This window comes from Chiloscyllium punctatum, chromosome 29, assembly GCF_047496795.1.
Source record: "Chiloscyllium punctatum isolate Juve2018m chromosome 29, sChiPun1.3, whole genome shotgun sequence".
Classification (NCBI taxonomy): Eukaryota; Metazoa; Chordata; class Chondrichthyes; order Orectolobiformes; family Hemiscylliidae; genus Chiloscyllium; species Chiloscyllium punctatum.
The window spans coordinates 15,324,886-15,352,032 of record NC_092767.1 but is presented as its reverse complement, the minus strand read 5'-3'; the positions used below and the strand labels follow the sequence as shown (position 1 = coordinate 15,352,032).

The 27,147-nt window shown below is 43.3% G+C and overlaps 4 non-coding genes across 4 annotated transcripts; all 4 read left to right on the top strand.

The window, feature by feature from the left end:
* The first annotated feature begins 2,722 nt into the window (after positions 1-2,722).
* Positions 2,723-2,804, top strand: trnas-uga (transfer RNA serine (anticodon UGA)). The gene has a single exon. It is a non-coding gene; the product is annotated as a tRNA-Ser (tRNA).
* An 18,873-nt stretch (positions 2,805-21,677) lies between these two features.
* Positions 21,678-21,759, top strand: trnas-aga (transfer RNA serine (anticodon AGA)). The gene has a single exon. It is a non-coding gene; the product is annotated as a tRNA-Ser (tRNA).
* A 2,124-nt stretch (positions 21,760-23,883) lies between these two features.
* Positions 23,884-23,956, top strand: trnar-ucg (transfer RNA arginine (anticodon UCG)). Its single transcript has one exon. It is a non-coding gene; the product is annotated as a tRNA-Arg (tRNA).
* Positions 23,957-25,367: 1,411 nt separating this feature from the next.
* trnas-aga (transfer RNA serine (anticodon AGA)) lies at positions 25,368-25,449 on the top strand. Its single transcript has one exon. It is a non-coding gene; the product is annotated as a tRNA-Ser (tRNA).
* Positions 25,450-27,147: the final 1,698 nt, after the last annotated feature.

The window sequence follows — 27,147 nt, the reverse complement described above, 5'->3', positions numbered from 1 at the left end:
GGGCGACAGTGATGAGACACTTTGAGGGTGTCAGATTGAGAGTGACACAGGAAATGTGAGGGGACAGGTTGAGAGTGACACAGTAAGTTTAAGAGGTGAGGCTGATAATGATATACTAATTGTGATGGAGTCAGGATAATAGTGGTGCAGTGAGCATGAGTTGTCAGGGTGATAGTGACACACACAGCGTGAGTGGGATAGAGTTATAGTGATGCAGCAAGAATGAGGAGGTCAGAGTGATAGTGTGCAAGGTCTGGCTGAATGTGACGCAAGGAGAGTAAAAGGTTTAGTGTGATCTGGACGCACTAAGTTTGAGGGGTCAAGGTGATAGTGATGCTGGAAGTATGAGTGGGTCAGTCTGATAGTGACACAGTACATTTGAAGGGATCAGGCTGTTAGTGATGCAGTAAGCGTGAGGGGGTCAGGCTGATATTGATGCACTAAGTGAGAGAATGTCAAGGTGATGGTGATGCATTAAGTGTGAGCAAGTTAGAGAGAGAGTGACGCTGTTAGTGAGTGGGGTTTGGCTGATAGGGATGCAGTAGGTGCGCATGTGTCAGGGTGTGAGTGATGCACGAAGTATGAGGGTGCCAGAGGGATAGTGACGCATTAAGTATGAGGGGGTCAGAATGATTGTGATGCAGTAATTCTGAGGGGATCAGAGAGATACCAACGCAGTAAGCATGAGGGGGTCAGGCTGTTCGTGACGCTGTCAGTGTGAGTGTTGAAGCTCAGAGTGAAGTAGTAGGTGTGAGGTGGTCAGTGTGATTGTGGCGCAGTAAATGTGAGAGGGTCATGGTGATAGTGACATAGTAAGTTTGAGGAAGCAGTGTTGTAGTGACACGGTAAGTGTGAGACGTCAGTCTGGTACTTACATAATAAGTGTGATGGAGTCAGGCTGATAGTGACACAGTAAGTGTCAGGAGTCAGGGTAATAGTAACATAGGAAGTTTAAGGGCGTGACTGATAGTGACAAAGTAAGTGTTTGGCAGTCAGGCTGATAGTGACGCAGTCAAAATGAGGGTCTCGAAGTGAAAGTGGCGCAGTAAATGTGAGGACGCCAGATGGATAGTGATGCAGTAAGTTTGAGGGGTTCACACTGATATTAAGGCGGTAAGTGTGAGGGGTCAGGTCTATAGTGATGCAGGAAGTGTCGGCGGGTCAGGCTGATAGTGATGCATTCAAAGACCAAATATCCAAGGCTCACTGTAGTGCTGAATAGTGAGACTTCTCAAGGCTAAGACAAAAATCAATAGTTCTCATCCTGGTCATAATTCACAATGCTTCATTTTAAAATTGTCCTCTCCTGCTACTCGATTCACCAATGAGGGAACAAAATTTAATTGCACCACCCGGTTTATCTCTTCAAATATTTTGCAACTCTAAATGAGATTACCTCTCTTGTTTTGAAACTGTTAAAAAAAGACCGGATTTGCCCAATTTCAATCACAGGACTAATGTTCATCCATGAGATCAAGGCTAATCGCCATTCGTGGTATTCCTCATATGGCATTAGTATCTTTCCTAAATTGAGGATTATAATTCCTCACACTGTAGTCCAAGTGCGGTCGAACTGAGCCACAATACATTGGAAATAATGCTTTGTTCTCGTGCTCTGAAATCCTACTGCAGCTTTCACAACAGACTTCTACAACTGCTACTAGACTTCATTGACTTATTAAACACTTCTCCAAGATGCAATTCCAAAAATCTGTACATCAGACTTTCTACTTCAAACCTTCGATAATAATCTCCACACATTTCCCTCCTGACAAGTGTGATAAAGTCAAATCGTTGCTATTTATTAAATCATGAGGGACATGGATAGGTTGACTTATCAAGGTGTTTTCCTGCTGGTGAGGAAGTCAAAATTTAGAAAACATTGTTTTAAAATTAGTTGGTAAGGATTTAAAAGGGACGTCAGGGGCAACTTTTTCAGTCGTGTCCAGAATGAGCTGCCAGAGAAATTGTTGGAGACTGGTACAACTGTAAGATTTAATGGCATCTGGATGGATATATGAGTAACAAGGTTTAGAGGGTTGTGGGCCAAATGTTGGCAAATGGGACCTATTAATTTCGGGTAACTGTCCACCATGGTCGAGTTGGAAAGAAGGGCCACTTTCCATGTTGTATTGTTCAAGGACTTGATGACTCAAGAACAATCGCAAAAACTTTGCAAATAATTCCGTCAAGACGATTTCAAGTTCCAAATCTTCGGTCAATCTTCCTCTCTTGTGCTCACAAGTTCATTACCTGATGTCAGAACTTACGGATTAGTTGCTGGATCCATTTCTGTAAATTGGTTCTGCATTCTTTCTAATTCCGATTTTTTTTTTTACGAATGCAGCTAGTGTTTATGGACTTAGCATCAATATTTCTAATACCATATTTCGATGAATATGAAAACACAACAGCATATCTACTTTGGCACCAGACGACGAGCAATTGAGTCAAAATCGATCGGACGCAGTGAGACAATGATCCTCACTTCGTGTGGTGTACATCCGTGACTCTATAATTCAATGAAGAATTATTCCCGCAACTTCAGCTGTGTCAGGATCTAGTTTGCGCTGAAAGACTGTCAATCTGCTAAGGTAACGTTCGTCTGGGTCTCTGCAAAGGATTCGGCGACATCTTTGGGTCTTGACAATTTGTTCTTCAGACAAATTATGTATTTCATGAATTCAGTTCTTTTAGTATGAAAATTGGCGATCTGAATTCAGCTGTGATGGCCGAGAGGTGAAGGCGTTGGATTTGAAATCCAGTGGGGTCTCCCTGCGCAGGTTCGAATCCTGCTCACAGCGTTGACTCTTTTAAAAGTCATTAATTCCGTTGCAGAATTTGGCTGTCGTGGAGCTTGAGCTTTGCATTCAATCGAAAGTAAATTTTCAACTGTGAAGAATCCGAAGTAATTTCAAGATGTCTAATTGAATAAATTATATGTCGAGACACAAAAAGCCATCAACTTCCAACACGAATCAGTTTCCAAACATTTGTCGAACTATCGTGAAATTTGGATGTTCGGGAGGCGGGGCGTGGGGGGGGGGGCGGTGAAATTAAGCAAAACAAGAAGCAATGCAATACATTTACCTGCAGGTGATGAGTTTGTTTTAGGATCAGTTGAAAGTCAAGCTGAGAAAGTTCAACCTAATTTACAACTGACTCTCAAGGCCAATAATCTACTATATCAGCAGTCAATGAATTAGAAAAAACAACTCCATGTGTGGAAAGGAACTCGACTGGTCCAGGTTCCTGGCTTGAGGTGTGATAAGGCAAGGCGATGTCAGCGGTGTAGAATTTTCTGGAAATATGAGAAATGGAATGTTAACAGTCTTCTGCTGTCCACATTCGTAAGAAACTGTGCATTAAGAACTGAAATTGAAAATTAACGATGAAAATCAGACTTAGCCCTCTGTTTGTGGTGTAGCATTGCTCAGAACAATAGGTTGTTGCTGAGACTAAAATTGATCAAAATAATCGATGTGGATCTTATCCACGACCTCCGTTGGAGCAGTTGGTGTGGAGAGCTCAGCTTGAAGAACCAAGGGCCAATTATTCATCTTGGCTGTCTGAATTGCTCAGTTAAACAGACTCCCAATTTAATGAAAAAACCTTTGCTATCAGTGCTAGATGTTTTCATGTCAGCATGTTCCGATATGAGAGGACACTCCATGGAGTAGATGTGACTTAAATTTTGACTCTAACGTCAGAGATGTTGACACATTTCTGCCCCAACACAGCACTACCATTGGTATCAAATCAAACTGAACAAAGGACTAGTTCCCTTAGACATTTCCTTTCTGCACACTCTGCCAATGGACCGTTTAGGCCCGATGTAGGAATAGGGCGTGGTGACATCTGTTCGCAAGTGGATCACTTCAGTCTTGCTCACGATCCATAAACCGTAATTCATTTTGAACTTCTTAGCCATCAGCATGATAAATGTTACAGAATGCATAGGATTGCTTCTCGAAAGAAAGAGCGAAATCTTATTCAATGCAGACGCAAATTGAAGTTGTCTCTGGTCGACAAGAAGACAGATATCGCGAAACAAAGTGAATACGGAAAACAATCAATGTTTTCTGGGAGTCAAAAAGATGTACTGGAAGAACGGAAACATATATTTGGAACTAAAGTCACATACCACTTCCAGATTAAATGTTCTTGAACCGTTATCTTAATTTGATCTTCATGCCCACCATTGCTGCAAAAATTATCTTAACAAATCAGAACTTTGTGTTCTTTGATATTGTCTCCTTCATGTTTCTCTTGATTTTGAAACTAAAACCGAGCCATAGTAATGCACCCTATTTCACTAGCAAAGATCAGAAGAAGATCAATTTATCAGAGAACAGAAATAAAGCTACGTTTGTCTTTCAAGAGAAAACACAGTTACCATTTCAACTCCAAAAAGTCTTCTTCAGAAGTCTGCGCAATGAACTCGAAATAGAAGACCAAAAACGAAATGAAAAGCCATAATGCCGCGAATACACCACCCGCAAGCGCATCAAGTCCTACTCGAATATGCTGTATCCCTACTCTCAACATCAGTGGAGAACGGAACAAAGCTCATTCTGCAGTTGTCAACCTGTTATGACGTAGATTGTAAAGTCAGAAATATGATTAGGTAAAAAGCGGGATGAAAGCTGAATATTAGAAGTCTGAAAAAAGAAAGTGTGTGCTCTGCTTTGAAGAAGGTTGGCAGTGATGAAAATGGAAATTAACGACAGTGACAGTTGCTTAATTAATACTCAGAATCGTTGCAACACACAGGGACGCAATTCTTTTTGCTGGGTTTCTGTTCTGCCATTTTATAATCATGATTGCTGTCGGGTTTGGTTTCCATTCCAGGCTTAGGTGACTGCCTGATGGAAGTTTGCACATTCGCCCAATTTCTGTGTGGTAGCTCTGGTTTGCTGCCACATTCTGAACATTTGCAGGTTATTTGTATTCGCCATTGAACGCACACGGTTACAGAAACAGTGATGTGGAGAGTGTCTGGATAGGACGTACTTCAGAGGATTTTTGTGAACTTAAATAGACAGAGTCGGGTTAGTCTGCTGTTTCCTGGGTGAGCTACATGGACAGAGAGGGGTCAGGGTATTCTTGACAGAGTTGGATTAGTTGCTCTTACCTGTGTCAGTCACGCAGATACAGTAGGTCAGTCTGCCCTTCCCTGGGCGAATTTCTTTCATTGAGTGGTGATAGTCTGCTCTTCCCTGCCTGAGTGAAACAGAAAGAGCGGGTTCAGTATTCTGTTCCCTCGATAACTTATGTTGACAGTCTGGCTTCTGTCTGCTCTTCTCTGCCGAGTTACATTGGTCAAGTGTGGTCAGACCTCTCTTCAGTGAATGACTTATATTGACCGTGTGGGATCAGTCTGCTGAGTTACACTGAGATTGTGGGGTCAGTCTGCCCTTCCCTCGGTGAGTAACACTGACTGATTGGCGTCAGTTTGCTCTTCCCTCAGTGAGTTACATTGACAGAGTGGCATCCGTCTACTCTTTCCTGTGCGAGTTACATGGACAGAGTGGCTTCAGTCTGCTTTTCAAGGAGTGAGCTATTTGGACAGTGTGGGATCAGTCTGCTCTTCCCTGGGTGAGTTGCATTGACAGAATGGCGTCAGTCTGCAATTTCCCAGTTGTGTTAAAGTGATCGTGTGAGGTCAGAGTGCTCTTCCCCGGTTGAGTCACATTGACAGATTGGGCTTCGTCTGCTCTTCCCTGTGAGAGTCATATTAACAGAATGGGGTCAGTCTGCTCCTTTCTAAGTGAGTAATATCACAGAGTGCACACAGTCTGTTCTTCCCTGGGTGAGCTACGTAAAGAGAGTGGTGTCAGTCTTCTCCTCCACGGGCGTGTTACTTTCTCAGAATCGTGAGAGTCTGCTCTTCTCTGTCTGAGTTTAACAGCAAGTATGGTTTCATTACTGTCTTCGCTGGATGATTCACACAGACAGAATGGAATAAGTCTTCTCTTCTCTGAATGAGTTACTTTGACAGAGTGGGGTCATGCTCGTCTCCCTGCTTGTGTTTCATTGACAGAATCAGATCAGCATGTTCTTTCCTGGATGAGTGACAGAGACAGAATGGGTACAGCCTGTTCTTCTCTGAGTGGTGTCAGTCTGCCATTTGCTGGGTGAGTTACATATGAAGTGTTGGGTCAGTCTGCTCTTCCCTGGATGACTAACATTGACAGAGTGGCGTCAGTCTACTCTTCCCTGTGTGAATTACATTAACAGAGTGCGGTCAGGTCATAACTTCCTCGTTGAGTTACATTGATCGTGTGATGTCAGACTTCTGTCCCCTGGTTGAGTTACATTGACAGAGTGGGGTCCATCTGCTCTTCCCTGGGTGAGTTACGTTCGCAGTTTGGGGTCAGTTTGCTTTCCGCAATCCAGGATCTCCATCTCTAGCGGTTTCTTGTCAGTACCTCCATACGAAGGATTTGTGGAGTTAACAAAAGTAACTCGTCCCCTACATCTTTGGGATAATTAGGGATGGGCAGTGAATCTTATCTCATTGAAAGACAACTATGTCCCAGAAATGCATTTCTGATAATTGCATGTTCTAATTCGACACTGCAACCGGTCGGGAATAACCTGAGGAGAGGTGCAGGGTAGAATAGTTAAAGTCAAATGCACTAATGTCTAGGAGACATGACACAAGATGTGAGTGTGGAGCTGATGGTGTAAGGCTCAGTGTCAGTGCTAATGGTTCAGCATTTATTGCTCACTGTTCGCAATGACTCACACACCACTGCTGTCAATTCACAACAATGAGCATGCTCATCTTGGTTTGAAAATCCCTGCGTGTGTATTAACGTGGTTAATGGGACGCGAGAGGAGATGAGCACATCCTCTTTATTCTGTCAGTTTAAACAGACGAAAATATCTGTTGGATGCCAATGCAAGAGGATACTGTCTTTTTCTGTGCCTTTATAGTGGGGCATGCTCAGCATTGAAACGTCTGTTTTTGCACAAGTAGAGTTTGATTGCCATTCATACTGAGCAACATTAATACAGAAAACGTATTTTCGAATTCCTGTGATCAAGTGGTTCAGGCATTGCACATATGGACGAGAAATCTGGCTCTTAACGTGGCGCCATGGCTTAGCTGGTGAAAGCAGCTCCCATCACACTGGTGCCTGCTCATTCTATTGAAAGCTCGTTATTTCTCGCAAGTATTGTGTTGCTGATCGAGAAACTCAGTGTCCTGTTTGAATTGCTGTGCATTCTGATTTCGCATTCTGGCTTCATTTTCCTGGTTTAAATCCAGTCGTGTACGTTGCTCTTTTTAACTATTATTTTAACCTGGAGATTCTTCCCGCAGTTCCACAAGCACTTCTGCTTCTCATCCTCTTATTCTCATTCCTTAATTCCCAGTTTTGTGGAAATTAAGTGGTGAGGCAGGAGACACTACAGCATTCCAGGGAAATGTTGTGGTAATGGCACTGACACCACGACATGATCACCCTCATTCTCTGCTGTCACCATTCATTCATTGTACACCAACAGTAAATGCATCGTTGTTCTTCTTCAGCTATCATGTAATTACTTTCTTTTACTGATGGATAAGGAATACAACTATAACTTCGAAAGGGTCTTTAGATTTTGAGGAAGAAATGTCTCCTTGCCTCAGGTCGAAGTGACAGACGCATTATCCAGAGAATGTGAGACTACTTCGACCGACTCCAGCCAGACCTCAGAAAGCCTCTCAGCAGTTCGAATCTCAAATTGTCTCTCAATGTCAGGCTTTTCAAGAGCAGAAATGGGAAATGAGGGACATGGAGATCCAGAGAGTCAGAGAATGTGAAAAGGCTCAATAGGATACAAAGACAAATATAGAAAAAACAAAGACACATATTGAGGCAGAAACTGAAAGAAACAATTCTCCATTCGGCGTGACTGCTAAATAACGGGAAATAAAGGAAATGTAGCCAATAAAACATAGCCTTCCACCAGCTCAGGAAAATGAAAATAGCATGACAGCTGATTAAGTCCTTTTAAGATTGTAAATTCGATGTTTGTAAGCTCAAGAGTGATTTTGATAAATATCCTGATTCGACAGGGAAGATTATCCTTTTCCCAACAGTATAATCTAGAAATCTATAACTAACCTATTTCCTGTCCATCTTAAGAAAAAAACATGTTTATCTCCACAGATGTTGCCATGTGTAGCGGGTTTCTCTATCAATTCTCGTTTTTAGTTCATATTTCCAAAACCTGTACCTTTTTGATTTTTGATAACCTGGCACAAAACCAAGCATTACCAGGTTCGGACCAGTGGTAAGAAATACTGGTACCACGATACATTTGCACAATAAAACATGCATTCCCTGTCCGAGAATAGAACCAACACTATTGCAGTTAGAGTTCCAAATCCTAACTACAAGATTACACGGAATGCAGAAGACACTCTTGCACGTATTCTCAATGAAATGGATTTTCCATTTCATTTCTGATCAGTTTCACTGCAGATTGGTTTCTACTCGTCTTCAAGTTTTGCAGAATGGAAAATCCCATTTGGCCCATGGTGCAGTCTGGTTTAAAGACATTCATCTATTCTATTCCCAGTTTCCAGCTTTGATCCATAACCTTATGTGTTCTGATGTTTCCAGTGCAAATGGCAGTGAGGTTCTCGCTTTTTTCTTAGATGACACAACAATGGGATTGAAGTTTGACATAGTCACAATGTGTTATTACCCACATCGTGTCTCCCACAGAAAGAGACACACAGACAGATTCCCCGAGAGGGGCAGAGTTCTCAGGATTTGACCAGCTCCTTGTGCTTCACTTCAGATGTCCGCTCCAAAATGCACGTTCAACCTCCAAAAGGCAGCTTTTGGTTAAACCAAAGCCAGTTCTACAGAGAATGAGAGAGGTTGCTCTAAGCTAGAATTTGAAGTGGACGAAAGAAACTGTAAATTCGAAAACCCAAACCCTTCCGTTCCTGACAGACAACAGGAATGGACTAGCACGCTGCATCCTCGTGATTATAAATGCGAACCGACAATCCCCTAATTCGACATCAGGCGTGTTACCAATTCCGTCACTGACCCAAAGACCAGGTTTGGATGTGACAGTTTGTCTATACGTAATGTAGTCGTCCACATCAGGGAAACAGCATACACAAGGTGAAAAATCAGCAAACATAATCACCGTCACTGTTTCACTTGGAATGCCCCACTCTGTGAAACATTTCCTTTCACTGTACTTTCATACTTGAAGTTTTTTACATTCCAGAGCCTGAACTAATTCAGCGAGAAACCACTGGTCATTTCGAGCCCGTCATCCGGAATGAGGCGAGTTGAACGTTGCCTTTCTTGCTGCCAACACATCAGCGCAGCTCAAAACGAGCTCGTGTTTGCATCAGTCTTTACTTAACTTGCTGCAATATATCTGCTGAACAACAGCAGATTATCACAGCATTGCCTTCTTCACAGTGAAACCAAGGGTGATAATATGAACCGACTTGGAAACTTGGAGAGAGAAACACTGCTGACGAAGACGATTATGACGTGAAGAGCAGGCACAAGATTTTGTTCCGGTCCCAAAGGCTACTTCAGTATGAATGGACATCCCTGCATACGAGTCTGTGTTTGCATTTCCCAGAACAGGCTTTCATTCCCTGTCAGGAAATGAAGATTTAATTATCTTCTTGTGAATTATCCGAAGGAAAACTAAATCCTGGTTGCACCCAGAACACACACACGGTTCCTGCCAGAACAATTCAGTGATCGATCAGCATCTGTGTGGAAGGACAATGGCAGCAAATATAAGCGAAAGCGATCACCGCAATTACCCCTCCAAGGTTTTCACGTTTCCCAGTCGAAAATATTTCGCTGCTTCTTCAATGTCACTATTTCTAAATCCTTGCCTCATGGCATCATGCCTCTATCCCGCTACTGAGGGCATCCAGAGTTCTGCGGAGTAACTCAAAATCTCAATCTCTCGAGTAATTAGGGATTGACGGTGCATCCCATCACATTGAGCAATGACTTTGTCCCAGTAATACGTTTCCAAAAGCTGCAGTTTCTAAGGGAACACTTGCAAGCTGTCGGGAATAAATTGTGATTCGGAGATGCCGGTGTTGGACTGGGGTGTACCAAGTCAAAAATCACACAACACCAGGTTATAGTCCAACAGGTTTAATTGGAAGCACACTAGCTTTCGGAGTGATGCTCCTTCATTAGGTGTTTGTGGAGGGCTCGATCGTAACACAGAATTTATAGCAAAGATTTGCAGTGTGATGTAACTGAAATTATACGTTGAAGAATTGATTGTCTGTTAAGCCTTTCATCTGTTGAAAGAAGTGAAAATATCACTGTATTCTATGTGTAAATCACAAAACCCTTTTTTTAAAAGTTGCATTCTCGGGTTAGCTATTAACAATGGTAATAGCTAGACAATATGTTGAAGGTGTTAGCCCCTGTGTTCTCTGTCTATGACCTGATGTTTAGATTGTTTCCAATCCAAAAAGTGAGATAACAGAGTTTTACATAATTTAATGCAGTTCTTGAGCTCAGAGTTCTACATGAATGTATGTAGTTTCTGAGCAAAGTGCAATGTAACTCTGAAAGTACCAAAAAAAATCATCACACAAAATATATGTGTGTGTGTGGGTCTTTGTCTGTGTGTGTGTCTCCAGCGAAACCAAAAACTGACAACTCATGAACAGAAACAGAACTGACAAAGAGAACATATTTTCATACAGACGGACTCATGAATGCTGTCTGTGAGGCAGAGCGAGTCGTCTGGGTCATGAGCTGCTCACACAAATTGCAGCGAGTCAATTCCAAATGGTGCTTTCAACGTACTGGCGCCTTAGAGCACCAATACTTCCAGGAAAGTGCCCAAGTAACATGAATCAGAACTGACTAACAATGAACCATGGAAAGTGAAGATTACCAATTACAGTCTCGATTAGATGAGTTTCACAATTGGGCTGATGTCTCCACCGGATCGAGAGGACCAATCACCAGCCTCTCTCATCAGGACAGAAATTAAGGAACTTAGGGATAAGTAACCAAGTTTCATATCGCAATTTCCCTCCTTTTGGTAACAACAACAGAAACCTCCAAGAAGATTCAATGCAGAACCTAATTTCACATCAACAGGGAAGTAAATATCTCCATTCACTTTCAGAGAAACGGTGAAAAATGCAAATTGTCTGGAATATGAAAGTTTGGCGCAGCCTGTTTTTGAGTCGCATATTATGCTGGTGGCCTTTCGAGCTGGAGGGGAACGTGACAACTACAGCAGAAGGGGAAACCAGCGTGGGAACTGACATGTTGGTTGCTTTCTGCTGTGCCACATCACAGCCGGGTTCGCAGAAATGACTGCTTTTTTTTCTGTTCAACTTTAACACAGCTCATCCCTGCAAAACGTTGCCAGCTTAATCCATTAGCACACGTGGCCGCGTAGGGATACAAACACAAGCCTTCTTAAGAAGTGGAATCTGAAAACAGAGTCTCAGCTTGCTCAGCCACGCGAGCACACAGGCCAAAACCGGAAACCCAAGAGCATGTACCTGACGATACCCTGCAGCATACTCACAGCAACTGTACCAGTTCTGCAGAATAAGCGGTGGGAAGGAATTGCTCTATCTGAGCGGTCGTGCTTGTTGTTCTCATCAGCAAATCTGGCTTTGAATTTGTTAGCCCATATCTGCTGCCATGCTGAAACGGAATTCAATTCCGATTAGTCGCTGTGTGAAACTTTGTTCACTCTCCCTCCTCAGATAACGTGATCACTGGAGATGATGAATTCTGCTCCTGCCAGAAACGCCGACTCTCCTGCTGCTCAGATGAACTGAAAAACTGGTTTATCACTGGAATCCGAAAATGGCAGAACACGTAGCAAGCTTATTCGAAACCCACAGCCAATAAGAGTTCCAACTTTCATGTTATTTCTCCATAATAGTGCATTATCCAGCAGAGCCATGAGCAACTGCCACCTGGCTGCAAGCTGAGTTGGAAACCTATGTGGGAATCAAGGACATGTGACTCACTTATGGTGGGTAAATCAAACAGTTCTCACTTTGAGGTGTGCAAAAATTAGTTTCTATACATATTCAGGGAAGGTCAACGGCGATCTGAGATGTCAAAGAGGTGGTGACTGTTCGTGATTGCTCTTTGTTCGAGTTGTGAAAAGGTTTCCCGCTTTAGTCGCTTTCACGTTTCTTATTGATGACGCACGACTCTCTGATTAAACACCTCACATTTTTTCGAACTGAGATATGCAGGCTTGGCACACGACGAATTAGTTTGCTATTTCATTCTGTGCATAATTCACCTGGCACAGCAATTTGCAAAGATCCAGCTCATTCCTCCCAATCACAAAGAATATAATTTACATATTTCACTTTTGTTATTTCTTCAAAACATTACAATCTATTTAGCACTTGTCCTGGCATTTAAGATTCAACCCGAATATTTTGATACGAAGTGATTTCCAGTCACTCTGGCGAACAGTAAATCAATCAGAAAGTTACCTTAGGAAACGCAATCATTTCCGTTTACAGTGTTGGGAATTTCACATCTGCTGACGAGACAGAGTCCTCACAATCAACATTTTCTTTGTTCTTCCTGCCTAAAACGTTTACCACTTCTTATTTTCAAGACAGGAATTTTGTTTATAACACGTTCCAAATACAGGAACAACCTTCCAATCTCCTGAAGCCGTTTCCAATTTAAAATGGAAGTTTTGTTCCTTTCCCACGGGAAGAGCAGTTAATGAGAAAGGAGGTTCCACGAGCTGTGTCCCAGGGTTTGGCAGGAAGCCCTGATTGAAGGGGATTGGAGAACATGGTGTTGTATTCTGCTGCGTGTAACCGTCTTACTCCCTATGTACTCGGGGTGAATCATGGATGAGTTTTCGGAACAATGCTGCCTTCCAGTCTCTGGCCATCTGCTATCTAAGGAAATAGAAACAGTTATTTGTTAGTTCGAAGTCCTGGGCAATGTGAAAGATTGAACAGTTCTGATTAAAAACTGGAGACTGGGAAAATTGTTGGAGAGGAAGTAATAAAAGAGAAGCTGAATATAAAGTTGGAAGTCAGGAGACATTCAATAAAAAGGAAGAGTGTGCAAAAGCAGGTGGAGATGGACATGGAAAAGAAGTGCCACTAGTCCTGAAGTCTTAAATCAATTTATATTTCCAAGATGCTAATAGACCTTCTGAGATTTTCCAGTAATTTCATTTGTTGATTCTGAAACAGAAGATGGCAGTGATCCTGAACCAAACAGCTCTCCCGTGCTCTGGGTATATTTGACTTACTGTGTCTATGTCCCACACTGAAACCTCACGATCCTGCCGCACCTCCATTCTCGTTCCTGACAATATACTGTTCATTACGTTAAACACAAGAAGAACAATTGCAAAACGTTGAGGGAGAGTACCCTTCCGTTTCCATCAGAACAATCTGAATCACTGAAAATTGGTTCAGGACCCATGTGACATTGATCCGTCTCTGTCAGACCCCTCGCAAGTGGCCATTCCGTTTCCGTGCCTTTGAACACTTTGGGTGGTGCACGGTTGGTTTGGAACCTCACGTTTTCAAACGGACATCATTCATTGTATTTTAGGCTGCATTGATAAAGTTGTCTCTGGCGCCACCAGTAAAATGGAAACAGTGTTCACTCAGAAACCGACGTGTGATCAAAAGCAGGTGGACAGATGTGTCAATGAAAGCAGCAACAATACTGCACGTGGAACGAAGACCCAGAATTGTATTAAGCAGTGAAAGCTCCCATTGTGAGGCTTGCACCCACCACCCTCAGATTAAGCATCTCACACTGCACCAACTGAGCTAACCAAGCACGTGCGCTGTGGATTAGTTTGCTATGACATTGTGAGCATAATTCATCAGCAATTTGTTAAGATCCAATTCATTCTTCCTAATCACAAAAATATCATTCACACCTTTCACTTCACTTATTCCTTCAAAGCATTACAATCTATTCCCCACTTGTCCCGGGATTTAAGGTTCAACCTTAATATCTTCATATTTTTACCCTCACCTTTCTGTCGCTGATGTGAATTCCAATCTCTCTGGCAGACAGTAAATCAGTCGGTCAATTACCTAAGGAAACCCAATCATTTCCCTTTAGAGTTTTGGGCATTTCCCATCTGCTGATGAGACAGAGTCGTCTGAATGAACACTTTATTTGTTCTTTCTACCTAAAACCTTTACCACTTCTTATTTTCAAGTCAGGAGTTTTATTTATAACACGTTCGAAGAAGTGGAGCAACATTCCAATGTCCTGAAGCCCTTTCCAATTTAAAGTGAAAGTTTTGCTCCTTTCACACGGAAAGAGCTGTTACTAAGGAAGGAGTTTACACGAGTTGTTTCCCATGGCTTGGCAGAAAGCCGCTGATTGAAGCTGCAGTGGCCGCTTTCTGTTGGCATCGGGAGCTTGGAGAAAGTGATGTCGTATTCTGCTGCGTGTAAACGTCTCACTCCCTGCGGACTTGGGGTGAATCATGGATGAGTTTTCCCGGTTATAATATCAATACATGGTCGGGGTAAATGCTTGTGCCGAAATATTTGAGGCTTATTCCCTGGGTGGGCTCGAACCACCATCATTTCAGCCAAATGCACTGACCATTTGAGATACAGAAACTGGCAACGCAGATATCCAAAAGCAAAGTTACCGACGGGATGTGAGGATCTGTCCGACAGCAGGAACTTGCGTTGTTTTCAGAGACGGTCGCTGATTTTATCACCGAGAGGGTAAGCACACTGAGGAACTGCAAACACTCAAATTAAAAGGCATCCACACATGCGCAGTTCTCTCATATAGTTGCTCACTGACGATGCTGGTATTTGAAGACACCATTCGATAGAAACTGAAGCTGAAAATCCAACACATTAGACCGCTCGACCACGCTATCATATAAAAGCCAGCACTCAGATTTGTTATGACTAGTGTTTCAGCATGGATTCACTTCAGACACTAAGACCTCGCAAATTTTGTAATGAAATTGGCGTAATTTAAGAAGAAAGACCAAATAAAATGTACAGACAAGGAACAGGCCCTTCATCCATTCAAGCCTGAGCCGATCCAAATCTACTGTTTAAACCTGTCACCGAATTCCTAAGCATCTGTATCCCTCTGCTCCCCACCTACTCATGCATCTGTCCAGACGCCTCTTAAATATATCTACCGTAATTACCTCTCCCGTCTCTGCTGGGAACGCGCTCCAGACACCCACCACCTGCTGTGTCAAGTAGTTGCCGCGTGTATCCCTCTTAAACTTTTCACGTCTCACCTTGAAAGCGTGACCTGTCGGTATTTAATCCTTCAACCTGGGAAATAAAACTTTTCTGTAACTACCCTGTCTGTACCCTTCATGATTATGTAAACCTCAAAAAGGTCTCCCTCAAACTTTCCTTTTTTCTAATGAAAACAAACATAACCTACTCAACCTCTCTTCCTAGATTGCACCATCCATATGAGGCAACATCCGCTGAAACCTTTTACACGCCCTCTCCAAAGCGTCCACATCCTTTTGGTAATGTGGCGACCACAAATTTACACAGTATTCTAAGTGCGGTCAGACCAATGTATTGTTCAGTTTTAACATGACTTGTTAGCCATTTTATTCAATACCCCATCCATGAAGCCAAGCATATGCTATGCCTGCTTGACCACTCTATCCACCTGTGCAGCAAACTTCAGTGTATAATGGACCTGCACTCACAGATCTCTCTATCCATCAACTTTTTTCCCCCAAAGCTCTTCCGTTCATTGTATAACCCCATCTAGAATTAGACTGACCGAAATGCGTCACCTCACATTCGCCTGTTTTGAACCCCAGCTGCCACTTTTCTGCCCAACTTTCCAGTATATCTATATTCTCCTGTATTCTTTAATAGTCACTTATAATTTCTGCTAGTCCAGAAATCTTCGTGTCATCTGCAAACTTTCTGATTATTGCAACAGTGCTCTCTTCCAGATCATTTAAGTATATCACAAATAGCAGTGACCACGACACTGACCCCTGTGGAGCACTACTGGTCATCTTTCTCCATTTCCAGAAACTCCATTCAACTGCCACTCTGTCTCCTATTGCTCGACGAATTCTTTATCCACCTGTCTAGAACACCCTGCACACCATGTTACTTTACGTTCTGTATTTGGTTACCATGGGGAACCTTATCTAAGTCCTTACTGCAGTGCATGTATATGACATCAACAGCCTTTCCTTCATCTATCAACTTAGGCACTTCCCCGAAAAACTCAATGCCTCTCACTGATATGCACATTATTTTCTAAATATGAATAGATCCTATCACTCAGTACCTTCTCCAGCAACTTTCCCAAGACTGATGTTAGGCCCATTGTTCTGTAGTTATCCGGAATATCCCTACTATCCTTCTTTTACAGGGGACAATATGAGCAACGTTTCAGTCGGCCAGAACCTCACCTGTGCTGAAGGATGCCACGAAGATATCTGTCAGGGCCCCAGCTATTTCCTCTCTCACATCACTCAGGAACCAGGAATAGATCCCATCTGTTCCTGGGGATTTGTCCACATTAATTACTCCTAGCCTGCCCAATACAGCTTCCCTACTTATGTCAACATGATCCAGATTAATCAAATGTCTTCCTCTAGACTCAACATTCATCATGTTCCTCTCCTCAGTGAACACTGATGCAAAATAATCATTCAGAATCATACCCACTCTCTCAGATTTGACATGCAGCCTTCCTTAATTTTCCTTTAGTGTACCAATCCTTTCTCTGGTTACCTGCTTGCATCTTATATATGAATAATGGCTTTAGGATTCTCCTTAATTGTGCTAGCGTTGAGTTGTTTCATGACCCCTTTCAACACCCTTGATTCCTCGTTTAAGACTTGTCCTACTCTTCTCATGTTCCTACAGGGACCATTATGTTGTGAGCTGCCGAGGCGATATGTGTGCTTCCCTTTTCCTCTTGGCGAGTCGTACAATTGTCCTGTCATCAACAGTTCTCAAATCCTTTGCCTTCAACGGGACATGCCTATCCTGCACTATATTTAACCTATCTTTGAAAGCCTGACACATATGAACTGTGGACTTTCCTACAAATAGCTGTGCCCAATCCACATTTCCGACCTCCTGCATAATTTTGATATAATTAGCTTTGGCCCAGTTTCGTACTCTTTCCTTAGGACCACTCTCATCTTTGTCAATGAGTATTCTAAAACTTACAGAATATTGGACACTTCCCAAAGAAATCACCCACGGCAACTGCTATCACCAGCCCTGGCTTATTCCCCAATATCAGTTCCAATATGGCCTATTCCCTCGTCGGACTATTGATATACCTCTCCAGAAAACTCACCTGGAGGCTTCTTACAAATGGTATCCCATCCAGACCTCTGACACTAAGAGTATCCTTGTCAATGTTGGGAAAACGGAAATCTCCAATCAACACTAAATTATTGCTTCTACGTCTTTCCAAGGTCTATTTAACTATTTTTTCTTACACCTCACGCTCTCTGTAATACAGCCCCAAATATCTAACCTCACCCTTCTTATTTCACTGCTCCATCCATAGTGTCTCACGACCCAAGCCCTATATGGTGTCCTCCTCTCGCACAGCCATGAGATCATCCCTGACCCGGAATGCAACTCCTTCCCCTTTTACTTCCCTCCCTGTCCCGTCTGAAGCGTCTATATCCTAGAACATTTGGTTGCCAACCATGCCCTACCATCAACTAAATCTCTGTGATCGCAATAACCTCATATTCCAGGCACCAACCTCAGCCCTAAATTCATCTGTCTATATCCATGCATTAAAGTAAATGCATTTCAGTCCACCAGTTCTTTTGCATTCATCTGCTTTCTGCCTACTCTTCCCATTATTAATGCTATCTTCCAGATTCTTAGCGTTTCCAGTTTCCACCTCACTGCCGACTTGTTTAATCTTGTGGTTCCCAGCCCCCTGCCACATTAGTATAAAACCTCCCCAACAGCAGTAGCAAAAACTCCCGAAAGGACATACGTTGCCATCTGGTTCAGATGTAGATCAATTATCTTATAGTTCCACATTCCCCAGAATTGGTCACAAAATCCAACAAATCTGAAACCTGCCCTGCAGCACCATTCCTCAACTCACGTGTTCACCGTGCCGTTTTTTTTTATTCATTTCTCCGCTGGCAGTCACATGGCACAGGCAGTAATTCCGACATTGCTACCTTTGAGGTCCTCCTCTTTAATTTCTCTCCTAGCTCCCTGAATTCTCCCTGCAGGTCCTCATCTCGTTTTTTTTTTGTTGGTGCCTGTATGCACCAAGACAACTGGCTGTTCACGATCTCCTTTTCGAATGCTCTTCAGCTGATGGGCGACATCCCTGGCCTGAGCACCTGGGAGGCAATATAACTCTCCAGAATTTCTGACACTCCACAGTGAGTCCACCCGCAGCTCCAGAGTGGCCACGCGGTCAAACAAGTGCTGCAGCTGGACAAACTTCTTGCAAGTGTATGTTTAGAAAACCTTTACAAGGATTTGCAAGGTTTGCACTGCTTGGACATGAGAACGAAACTGAATAGGCTTCGTCAGATTCCCAGGAGCTTCAGTGCTTATGTTTGACCTCACAGAAGCTTATAAAATCATGAGGAAGACAGACAGAGTAAATAGTCAGGGAGCACTTCTTCACAAGACACGCGAGTTCAAATCTACATGGCAAACGTTTAACGTGAGAGAGGAAAAATTGAAAAGGGATGTGACGGACACATGTTTTTCACACAGAACTTTTGTGTGTGTAGAATGACTTGCGACATTTAGTGGCAGAGTCTGGTGCACTCACAACATTTCAAAGGCATCTGAATGGGTGTATAGACAGGAAGACCTCGGAGAGATAAGGCACAAATATTGGCAGAAATGTATGGATTAATTTCGGTTATCTATTCAGCAAGGGCAAGTTGGATCGCGGGATTTGTTTCCATTCTGGACAAGTCTGAGATGCTCCAGCCACCGGCAACAGTTTGAATACACCATTTGCAAAAAAAAAAAACGCATGTTGTTTGTTACTCAGCCAGCGAGTTTGGTTATTTTGTTTGGAGGGTGGATGAGCCCAACCGATCCAGAGATGAAGGTTTTCCGGATATTTGCTGCCAATGACCATCCTTCTTGACACTTTCCCAAGTTCGCCATCAAAGATATTGGCTGAAGAAAAATACCTCACGTATCGCATTACCCACATTGCTCTCCAGCGAATCCAAAAACTGAAAGCTCTTAACGTGGAACAGAATCAAAACTGAAAAGGCAGTACCATGATCAGACACACCGAAGCTTAAGTGCTGTGTGTGAGGCACTGTGAGTCGTCTCTGACATGAACTGCTCGCACAAATAACAGCAATGCAATTCCAAACCTACTGGAGATTTAGTGTATTGCCAAGTCCCAGAAAGTGCTCAAGTATCATAAAACAAAACACAACAACGAACCATTAAAAGTGAACATTTCCAATTATATCCGTGATTAAATTAGGCCATCAATGCGCCGGTGCCCCCATCTGATCGAGAGAGCCAATCACCTTTCTCCCTCACACGGACAGTAATGAAGGAAATGAAAGTATAGCAACGTTTCACATCGCGATTGCCCACCTTTTTGCCACAGCATCAAAAAACGGTGAACAGATTCAATGCAGGATCTTCTTTCGAAATAACGGTGAAATAACTATGTCTATTCACTTTCAGAGTAAACGAGGAACAAAGCAAGTTGTCTGCAATATGAATAACCAATGTAGATTACTTTGGTCCCAGGTTCTACTGATGCACAGACTTTCATATGAAAATGTTCCTTTGGTGATTGCCCTACACCCAGAAATCTTCTGGCTGCCTTCTGTTTGCACTGACACATTAACCTTGTGCTGCTCTAATCGAATTTGTTGTTCTTGCCATTTGTCCGTATTGCTACTCGGGATAGCTGGTCGTGGAAACTCATGACTGCCACACAAATTCTTTGCCAAAATTGGATAGTCCCGCAACGTGATTCGCAGTGCACGAACTTTGCAACGAGTATATGCCACGCGGCAAGTTAAAAAGCACGCTTCCATTTATTATAGTAAGTTTCTAGGAACTTACAGCCAGATTCCTCCTTACACTCGGAATTATGACAACACATAAACCAACAGCCTCTCTCAGAGACAAGTGACCAATGCCCGACTTGTGCCAGACAAACGTAGTTAACAGGATTGCACGCAGGGACTGCACATAAAACGACAGAGGAGAAGCAGACAGACGACCATCGGGCTGCGTTCAGGCAGTTCAGTTACCCTGTAAACCCCATGCACAGCTGTTCCTTGTAGGTACACACAGGGATCTGAGTGTCTCTGACTCCGGGACTTGGAACTCGGATGATATGACCGTCTGCAGCACCGGTTACTTCCTTGTGTGAGGTAACTCCCGATGGAACATATGTAAAACACGATAGCTCATTGAGAAATACGTCCAAAATAGTACCCAAGAGACGTATTTCTGTTGTGTTTCTAGTCCTGTTCCTGACATGACAGACAGCATTGTACTTATTGTGTGCTTCCTGACGGTTTGGTGCATGCTTCCGTGATCGCATTGTGTGCAGTAATCTGCGTTTGAGCTGCAATTACGTGTGTTTGAAATCCAGGACCACCGGCCTCGATTTTGTTTTCCTCTTCTCGTGCGCAATTGCAACACAGTAAACGATCAATTAATATTGGGAAATAATATACACAGGCGTGAGAAAAGCTCACTTTCCGTCGCAATTATGCAATGGTTAGAGATCACTTTGATACAGGAGATAAGGATGGAAAGTGTGTTTGGGTAGAGATGAGGAACATTGAGGAAAGAGGAAACCAGCCGGTGCAGCTTACAAGAACACTAACAGTAACCACAGTGTAACAAAAAACGTACAGGACAAAATACCGCCTGTGAATGATAAAAGAAGGCAAGAATTATGGGAGACATTCATTTCCCTTCTTCCTCTCCTGTTTGAATTGTAAAGAAACTTTGAAGAAAAACAATCGAAAACTCATACATGCCCCACCGAACAACGTGCGCCATACCTTGGTCATTGATTACTGTAGATTAGAATACTTACAATGTGCAAACAGGTCCTTCAGCCCAGCAACTCCACACCGACCCGCCCGAGCCCAAATGCATTCCTCTCCTTTAACCACGTCAATTTAGCACGGCCATTTCAACAAACCGGTACATTTTTGGACTGTGGGAGAAAAGCAGAGCAAGCACACACAGACACAGGGAGATTGTGCAAACTCCACACATTCAGTTGATTGAGGCGGGAATTGACCCTGACTCCATGGCATTGTGAAACAGCAGCGCTCACGATGGTGTCAGCGTGAGATGGGACTAATTTGCCTTCTTTAATTTGGAAAAATCTCTGTCATTGTGAGCATCTGGAATGACCAGTTCCTTCGCCAGAAAAAGAAATGAATATGTCATTAACCTTTGTTTGTTTCAGATCCAAGAATACTCAGATCAATAGCTCCTTTCAATGAATAATTTTGACTCAATTTGGCTGCAAATATCTTGTCCTAACTTTGTGCTTTTCTTCTTTTACATTGGTGTCTCGCACCTTACAAATGACAGCAAAGGTATGAATGGAGATGGAAACATGTAACTCAAGTCAGCGGCAGCTTTCAATGAGATCACGGCTGATTTGGTCAATGCTCAGGGCGTGGTGCTGTCTGTAGTCATGGCCGAGTGGTTAAGGCGATGGATTAGAAATCCATTGGGGTTTCCCCACGTAGGTTCGAATCCTGCTGACTACGTTATGAATGCTTTCCTGCTGGAACTATTCAAAGTTCAGAAAGCCTGTTTTGCAAACCAGGCCTGTAATTTGATTAGACTTGAGAAACTCGAGTTCTTCATCAGAAATGCTCCAGATTTAAAACATTTTCTCTGTTTCTCTTTCCAGATACACTGCTCGACACATCGGGTTTCTGCAGTTGTTATTGAACGCCCTGAGCAGAAGTGCTGCTTTTCATTAGATTCCTTTCATCCCTTGTCCTCTGTTCTCTGACTCTGGTCATTGGCAACACTTCCTCCTGCTCGTCAGAGTGCTCATTCCCCACCGCTCCCTCTCCTATCATTACAAACGACCGCAGGAAATTGCCACTTAACCATCTTTGTTCCAAAGTGACACTCACCAGCCTCGGAACTCTCTCCACCAAACGGGACTTCGCATCCCTGGACATGGTGCAAGCCAGAGGATTGTGAAGAGTTACTGTGAAAATATTGTCAGTTGGCAGTTGGAAAAATGTTTAGGAAGCAAACCATATAATTTAGGCTCCAGCTTTGGAAATCTTGAGAAACCCTTTTGGAAATGGAATCATAGGAGATTGAAGAAGTGTAAATTGTCAGTCCGAGTAGAGGAAGGGACATTGACTCTGATCTTCTCGGCACAGGAACTGATCTGAGACATTGAAAGAATTCTCGCTCCCGTACGCGAGGAATACAAACTTCATCTGGACTGTGGGATAATGAAAAACTCTGGAACACTCAAGACAATATCCAAATATTGACTGAGATCACTACAGTACGAGTACTATAGATGGGTCAGTTTTTGTCCACTGTGTGCGGGAGGGCTTCCTGACACAGTATGTAGACATGCCTTCAAGGGAAGAAGCCACTTTCGATTTAGTACTGGGTAGTGAGCCTGGCCAGGTTTTAGATTTGGAAGTAGGTGAGCACTGTGGAGACAGCGATCACAATTCTCTCAGGTTTACTTTCGTGATGGAAAGGGACAGGTGTACTCCACGGAGCAAGAGTTTCAGCTGATGGAAGGGAAATCACGATGCAATGAGGTAAGATTTAGGAATCGTAGAGTGGGGTAGGAAATTGTAGGGGGTGAGCACATTAAAAATGTGGAGCTTATTCAAGGAAAAGCTCCTGTGTGTCCTAGATAAGTATGTACCTGTCAGGGAGGGAGTAAGATATAGAACGCGTGGGCCGTGCTTTACTAAGGAAGTGGAAACCCTGGTCAAGAAGAACAAGAAGTCTTATGTTAGGAGAAAACGTGAAAACTCAGTTCGAGCGCTCGAGGGTTCCAACGATATCAGGAAAGACCTAAAAAGAGAGCTGAGATGAACCAGGAGGAGACATGAGAAGTTGGCAGATAGGATCAGGGTTAACCCTAAGGCTTTCCATAGGTATGTGAGCACTAAAAGAATGACAAGAGTTAAATTTGGGACAATCAAGGATAATAGTGGGAAGTCGTATGTGGAGTCAGTGGAGATAGAGGAAGCACTAAATAAATATTTTTCGACAGAGTTCGCTATAGATAATGAAAATTTTGGCGAGGAAGGTAGAGAGATACTTGCGTCTAGACTAGAAGAGATTGAGGTTCACATGGAAGAGATATTAGAAATACTGCAGAGTGTGAAAATAGATAAGTCAGCTGGGCCGGACGGGATCTATCTGATGTTGTTCAGCAAATGCACGACAGGAAGGTACAAATCAAGCTGATGCTAACAACGGCTCGTTTTGAGCCGCTAATTTGCAGTGAAGTTGCGGCGCCAATAAAAGGTGTCACGCAGCTCGTCTAATTCCACATCCTGAGCTCGAAATGACCAGATGTCTCTCGCAGAGTTTCGGCAGGGTCTTGCTTAGACGACACCACGACACGTTTTCACTGGAGTGGATCATGAAATCGCGTCGGGACTGCGAATAAAACGATGGAAACTTCCAGCAGAGAAGGAGGCGACCCTGAAGCAGGCAGCTGAGGACAAATGTTTCTCCTTTGCCAGTGAAAGGCACTGCTTCACAAATTGGAAACTTCGAAGTGAAGCAGTGTTGGTGATTTTCTTCGCTGCTTGTTCACCTTTTTAATTCTGATTCCGTGAAAGTCCATGGCATTACATATCGACATTCTGCCAGCGGTGAGCACGTCTGTTGGGCCAGTGGCGTAATGGATAACGCGTCTGACTTCGAATCAGAAGATTGTAGGTTCGAGTCCTACCTGGCTGGAGGAGAAGTGTCTGACTTTAACCGTGCCCCACGTTGACGCTCCCCTGGGATGTCGCTTCTGTGCTTCCACATTTGAAACTTGCATTTGTCCTTTTATCCATTTCAAATTCCAGCTCACCACAACGGAGACCTCTGTCGCTTTGGGGGTATCTTTCTGTGTGTCTCCCTTTGTGGGTGAAAATGAGCGGAAGTTCCTCAAAAGAGTTACAAGTCGCTGTGCAAAGGTCACACATCTGCCCCATTATTGTGCCATTTAAGAACACAGGATAAAGTCATTGACATTTGCACTGGGAACATTAGAACACACGAGACTTTGGGCCAAAGTTGGAAACTGCGACTGGAATGATTGGCTCTCTGATTAGCCGCGATGCACACAGGTGGAATGGCCTTTTCCCACTTTGTAAATCTACGAAGACAAGTTGAAAATAATCTGCATGGAAAATGTTCATAAAGGGTGTTTTATTTACACCAAATACGACAGTATCTATCGCCTTGTCTTGTTATTTACTTGTGAGGATTCGATACTCTCAGAACCGTGGCCCGGATCGTATTTCGGCTCATGGAATGCTGGTATTGTTCAGCTAACATGTCGGTGTACCAGTACTTCTGCCGATTTTCCGATGCTAGCAGGTCATTGGTTTTGTCCAAAACATTATGAATGTTAACATAATACGAATAGCTGCAGTTGCTGGAAATCTGAGCGAAAAACGAAAAATGTTTGCTGAACGCAGAAAGACTGGCAACAGAAACATCGACTTTCCTGCTCCTCGGATGCTGCTGTGCTTTTCCAAAATTTTCTGATCTAAAATCGGGTTTCCAGCATCTGCAGTCCTCACTTTTGCCAAGTTCCTTCAGTGTCGCTGGTTCCCAATTCAAGAACTCCATCTCTCGCGGTTTCATGTCTGTACCTCCATGCTGTCGAGTTGAAGAGTGAAGAAAAGTAACTCACCCCCTCCATCTCTGGGGTAATTAGGGGCTGAAAGTGAATCGTATCACATTGAAGTGTATCTACAAGCGACTTAATCTCTGTTTTTTATTGGTAACCATCTCTTTCATTGTAACCATCAGGAAAGACCATTTCGTTCGCTAAAAAGAGAAATGAATATGTCACTAACCTTTGTTTGTTTCATGTCCAAGAATACTCAGATCAATAGCTCCCTTGATTACCTCTGCTGGTCATGTTCGCAAAGAGGTCTAGCAAATTGCCAAGTGTGATTTTCCTTTCAATAAATAATGTTGAATCAATTTTGCTGCAAATATCTTGTCCTAACTTTGTGCTTTTCTTCTTTTACATTGGTGTCTCGCACCTTACAAATGACAGCAAAGGTATGAATGGAGATGGAAACATGTAACTCAAGTCAGCGGCAGCTTTCAATGAGATTTGGTCAATGCTCAGAGGTTGGTGTTGTCTGTAGTCATGTCCGAGTGGTTAAGGCGATGGGTTAGAAATCAATTGGGGTTTCCCCACGTAGGTTCGAATCCTGCTGACTACGTTATGAATGCATTCCTGCTGGAAAAGTTCAGAAAGCCTGTTTTGCAAACCAAGCCTGTAATTTGATTAGACTTGAGAAACTCGACTTCTTCATCAGAAATGCTCCACATTTAAAACATTTTCTCTGTTTCTCTTTCCAGCTACATTGCTCGACGCATCGGGTTTCTGCAGTTGTTATTGAACGCCCTGAGCAGAAGTGCTGCTTTTCATTAGATTCCTTTCATCCCTTGTCCTCTGTTCTCTGACTCTGGTCATTGGCAACACTTCCTCCTGCACGTCAGAGTGCTCATTCCCCACCGCTCCCTCTCCCATCATTACAAACGACCGCAGGAAATTGCCACTTAACCATCTTTGTTCCAAAGTGAAACTCACCAGCCTCGGAACTCTCTCCACCAAACGGGACTTCTCATCCCTGGACATGGTGCAAGCCAGAGGATTGTGAAGAGTTACTGTGAAAATATTGTCAGTTGGCAGTTGGAAAAATGTTTAGGAAGCAAACCATATAATTTAGGCTCCAGCTTTGGAAATCTTGAGAAACCCTTTTGGAAATGGAATCATAGGAGATTGAAGAAGTGTAAATTGTCAGTCCGAGTAGAGGAAGGGACATTGACTCTGATCTTCTCGGCACAGGAACTGATCTGAGACATTGAAAGAATTCTCGCTCCCGTACGCGAGGAATACAAACTTCATCTGGACTGTGGGATAATGAAAAACTCTGGAACACTCAAGACAATATCCAAATATTGACTGAGATCACTACAGTACGAGTACTATAGATGGGTCAGTTTTTGTCCACTGTGTGCGGGAGGGCTTCCTGACACAGTATGTAGACATGCCTTCAAGGGAAGAAGCCACTTTCGATTTAGTACTGGGTAACGAGCCTGGCCAGATTTTAGATTTGGAAGGAGGTGAGCACTGTGGAGACAGCGATCACAATTCTCTCAGGTTTACTTTCGTGATGGAAAGGGATAGGTGTACTCCACGGAGCAAGAGTTTCGGCTGGTGGAAGGGAAATCACGATGCAAAGAGGTAGGATTTAGGAATCGTAGAGTGGGGTAGGAAACTGTAGGGGGTGAGCACATTAAAAATGTGGAGCTTCTTCAACGAAAAGCTCCAGTGTGTCCTGGGTAAGTATGTACCTGTCGAGGGGAATGTCTGACTTTAACCGTGCCCCACGTTGACGCTCCCCTGTAAAGTCCTGCCGGGACGACGTTTCTGTGCTTATACATTTGAAACTTGCATTTGTCCTTTTATCCATTTCAAATTCCAGCTCACCACGACGGAGACCTCTGTCGCTTTGGGGGTATCTTTCTGTGTGTATCCCTTTGTGGGTGAAAATGAGCAGAAGTTCCTCAAAAGAGTTACAAGTCGCTGTGCAAAGGTCACACATCTGCCCCATTATTGTGCCATTTAAGAACACAGGATAAAGTCAGTGACATTTGCACTGGGAACATTAGAACACACGAGACTTTGGGCCAAAGTTGGAAACTGCGACTGGAATGATTGGCTCTCTGATTAGCCGCGATGCACACAGGTGGAATGGGTTTTCCCACTTTGTAAATCTACGAAGACAAGTTGAAAATAATCTGCAAGGAAAATGTTCATAAAGGGTGTTTTATTTACACCAAATACGACAGTATCTATCGCCTTGTCTTGTTATTTACTTGTGAGGATTCCATACTCTCAGAACCGTGGCCCG